The sequence below is a fragment of the Trichomycterus rosablanca genome, chromosome 11, assembly GCF_030014385.1.
Source record: "Trichomycterus rosablanca isolate fTriRos1 chromosome 11, fTriRos1.hap1, whole genome shotgun sequence".
NCBI lineage: Eukaryota > Metazoa > Chordata > Actinopteri > Siluriformes > Trichomycteridae > Trichomycterus > Trichomycterus rosablanca.
This window is the reverse complement of record NC_085998.1, coordinates 18,171,741-18,176,681: the sequence shown is the minus strand read 5'-3', so window position 1 is coordinate 18,176,681 and position 4,941 is coordinate 18,171,741.

The window sequence follows — 4,941 nt, the reverse complement described above, 5'->3', positions numbered from 1 at the left end:
TACCAGTGTCTGCCCAATCCTTACACCATTAATTGTGTGTATGTGCATCCAGAGTTTTACATTTACATCAAATGTACACACCTCAAAGCCAATCTAAAAGATTTCCATCCGTACACAATGACTAGTGTTAGGAATTGCTGATTTTGTTACTAATTCTGTAAATGAATGGAACATTATTACTGTTAAGTGCAGAGTCTATATGTTTGATCCAGTTCTATTTCAACTTGTGCAACATTTTTATCCAGCCCTTCATTCTCAAACAGTTCAGAACAATGATATAATAGGTACGTCTCCAACCTAAAACCTAAGAACTCTATCTGAACAATATCTGATGTTGCTAGGACAGGTTTCACACACCCCAAACTCTCTTAAACTCAAAAATTGTTGTATTCCGTTTGTTTTCATGGAGGTGTTTTGATGCAATAGTGCAATTCTTTTTTGCATCATGGATGACCGCTTACTGTTTAGCTTTAATGGTACAGTATTGTCAGCTAATTCTACAGCACAGTCTTTATAATATATAGGTTTACGAAGAATTTTTAGTCATGTGGACATTTGTTTACGAGTTGTTTTCTGGCTGCATGTGTGCTATACAGTGTGTAACTAGAGTAATATTACTAGTTGTGCATTTTTTAGATATAGGGCGGCACGGTGGCTCAGTGGGTAGCACTGTCACCTCACAGCAAGAAGGTCCTGGGTTTGATCCCCAGGTGGGGCGTTACAGGTCCTTTCTGTGTGGAGTTGGCATGTTCTCCCCATGTCTGGGGTTTCCTCTGGGAGCTTCGTTTTTTTCCCACAATTCAAAGACATGCAAGTGAGGTGAATTGGAGATACTTAATTGTCCATGACTGTGTTTGTCATTAAACTTGAACTGATTATTTGAACTGATGAACTGATCATTACACTGATGAATCTTGTGTAATGAGTGAACTATCGTTTCTGTCATGAATGTAACCAAAGTGTAAAACATGACGTTATAATCCTAATAAATTAAATTTTAGATATACTCTTTAGTTCAGTAGTGTACCAGTTTCAACTACTAATATACTTTGACTTGTACAGTTTAAACTGGATTTGTTCCCACTCTGAGACTCCCTTGCCACCAACCTTTAATCCAAAATCAAGCCAGAGATAATTCTGTCCTAGTGAGACTAAATGTACCCAAACCTCTCAGACGGTGCATGGGATACTCTTTGTCTTTTATTTACATGGTAACTAGAGGCTGTCAAGTGCATGCATTGTGGTTTGTGTAATGGCATTTAAAACAGCTCTTCAGTTTTCCGGACAGTAGCATGTCTTCTCAGGTGAGACAATGTGTGAGTCATGTGCAAGCATCATGCTGATCTAAGTGCATGTTTTACATAGTGGTTACAGATTTGTTTTTAATAACAGTACAACACAATTGCTTTAAATGCAGACTGCTCCTTGATGATGGAGCCCCAAATGATCAGTAAATAAAAGGGTGTATTTTTATTACTATGCTAGTTCATGTTGTAATCATTGTTTGTACAGGGTGGGCCATTTATATGGATACACCTAAATAAAATGGGAATGGTTGGTGATATTAACTTCCTGTTTGTGGCACATTAGTTTATGGGAGGGGGGGAAACTTTTCAAGATGGGTGGTGACCATGGCGGCCATTTTAAAGTCGGCCATTTTGGATCCAACTTTAGTTTTTTCAATGGGAAGAGGGTCATGTGACACATCAAACTTATTGAGAATTTCACAAGAAAAACAATGGTGTGCTTGGTTTTAACGTACGTGTGCTTTATTCTTTCATGAGTTATTTACAAGTTTCTGACCACTTATAAAATGTGTTCAAAGTGCTGCCCATTGTGTTGGATTGTCAATGCAACCCTCTTCTCCCACTCTTCACACACTGATAGCAACACCGTAGAAGAAATGCTAGCACAGGCTTCCAGTATCCGTAGTTTCAGGTGCTGCACATCTCGTATCTTCACAGCATAGACAATTGCCTTCAGATGACCCCAAAGATAAAAGTCTAAGGGGGTCAGATCGGGAGACCTTGGGGGCCATTCAACTGGCCCACGATGACCAATCCACTTTCCAGGAAACTGTTCATCTAGGAATGCTCGGACCTGACACCCATAATGTGGTGGTGCACCATCTTGCTGGAAAAACTCAGGGAACCTGCCAGCTTCAGTGCATAAAGAGGGAAACACATCATCATGTAGCAATTTCAAATATCCAGTGGCCTTGAGGTTTCCATTGATGAAGAATGGCCCCACTATCTTTGTACCCCATATACCACACCATACCATCAATTTTTGTGTTCCAACAGTCTTGGAGGGATCTATCCAATGTGGGTTAGTGTCAGACCAATAGCGGTGGTTTTGTTTGTTAACTTCACCATTCACGTAAAAGTTTGCCTCATCACTGAACAAAATGTTCTGTGTAAACTGAGGGTCCTGTTCCAATTTTTGTTTTGCCCATTCTGCAAATTCAGTGCGCCGATCTGGGTCATCCTCGTTGAGATGCTGCAGCAGCTGGAGTTTGTAAGGGTGCCATTTGTGAGTAGCTAATATCCGCCGAAGGGATGTTCGACTGATGCCACTCTCCAGTGACATGCGGCGAGTGCTACGCTGTGGGCTCTTGCTGAATGAAGCTAGGACAGCCACTGATGTTTCTTCATTAGTGACAGTTTTCATGCGTCCACATTTTGGCAAATCCAACACTGAACCAGTTTCACGAAACTTGGCAAGCAGTTTGCTAACTGTAGCATGGGAGATGGGTGGTCTCGTAGGGTGTCTTGCATTGAAATCTGCTGCAATGACCCGGGTACTGCGTTCACCAGACATCAACACAATTTCTATCCGCTCCTCACGTGTTAACCTCTGCGACATGTCAATGGCTGTAAACAAAGAGAAGCTTGTAAATAACTCATGAAAGAATAAAGTTATGTTAAAACCAAGCACACCATTGTTTTTCTTGTGAAATTCTCAATAAGTTTGATGTCACATGACCCTCTTCCCATTGAAAAAAACTAAAGTTGGATCCAAAATGGCCGACTTCAAAATGGCCGCCATGGTCACCACCCATCTTGAAAAGTTTTCCCCCTCCCATATACTAATGTGCCACAAACAGGAAGTTAATATCACCAACCATTCCCATTTTATTTAGGTGTATCCATATAAATGGCCCACCCTTTAGTTGTACAGATTTTAAAATTTTACATTTAATGATCATGTCATTAAGCACCTCATTGATGTCTGGCTTGCACCAAAATAATCTTGAGTATTTGTGCTGGTGTGTAATAAAGCAATGCTCTGAACTGATCTTGCAGGTAGGCACAAAATCACATCCAAAGAAAAGTCAAAGGTTGCTTTTGCTATGTCTCTACCAACATAGAACATATAAACCTGGCAATTTGGTAACTATTAATAAGGTTTTAAATGTTTTCACCCATCAGTATAAAGATTCATTTCTCAAAATTACTCTTAGCACAAGCTTTTTCACAGCACAGGCAATTATTTTGTATTTACAAATGTCACAACTAAGTAACATCTTTTAATTTAAGATTGTGACTTCTAATGCTGTGATAACATGGTTTTTAGTGTTTCTAGTTTATGAACTATGAATCATGGAATTTCTAAATAGTTGTCCAGCTTTCTAGTTGTTTTAAGAAAGTACTGAAAATTAAAGACAAAGAATGAACATGCATATGCAACTGTCCCTTGTTCAAACACATTATCAATGCCAGTAATAGAAACTTTCAACTGTAGCTTGTCAACATTTATTTTAACTTGCATTGTATATATACAGTATATTGTGTGTGTGTGTTAAAGGAAATATACCTAGACAAAGCTAGGTAGTACAAAGCTTCAGTGTGTAAGTAAACTGAAAGGCAATAATACATTCTGTCTTTTCTCTGCACTTGTCAAGCACACAGTGTGTCTGAATGATTCATATATTTGCACATTCTTGTATGTTCATTTCAGTTAATGCACTTTTAAACACTTGATTCTTGAAACCAAATGTAAGAAGACTGAGATGATTATGGTACAAGTTGTATTAGTGTATTGTTTTACTGTGCACCTGGATCTGAAGGTTTGGCAACTTTCAAAACAATATGCAGAAGATGTAATGAGTTTTCAAGCCCAGACATTGTGTTTGAATGTAACTCACTTTTCTCCTCCTCTTAGTGCTCATATAGTCTTTACTGTACCCCTGCCAAAGTCTTACCTATTCTCAAATGTAAATGATTTTATTTTCTTTTGCTGTCTGGAAAACGGGGTTGAAATATTTCTCCTTCCAAACTACTACAGACCAGTTCTTGGACGATACAGCAAATTAACACTGCCCTCAGCTGATCTGTGTTTGTGCTGATGTGCTCTGTATTTCCTCTTTATCTTGTCTTCCAAGTATGCACACTCCCTCACTGCAGATATAATGATATAAATGCAGCTTATCAGCTTTCATTCTGTGCTATTGCCCAGTATAGTGCATATAAAGTAGCAAGTGTTAACATTCCTGTTTAACATATTATAAAATTGTGATGATGCTGAGTAAACATGAATTTTGAAAACCTGTTGTGATAAATTATATGTACAAAACATATACATAGATGCTCATACCACTGTGTTAATTTATCAAAAATATCATCCACGATGATTGTAGGTAGCTTTAATTCCAGTGTATCCATCTGTTTATGTAATTATTATTAGATCTGAATTTTAAGTGTACATATCTAGTTTAAGGGGATCAGTCACATGATCCCCATTTGGCTATTTTAATAGCAGAAAAGGCTGTGTAATGGCAGCACATGGAAACTAAATTCTGTTGTTTTTCCTCAACCATTTCTGAGGAATCAGTGCTTGGTCAATATTGTCACTGAGTCATAAATAAACATAGCTATGTACCCCAGACTGCTCTTACATAAAAATCCTTCCTGGTTTATCCTGCCTCTTTGATTCTTATTG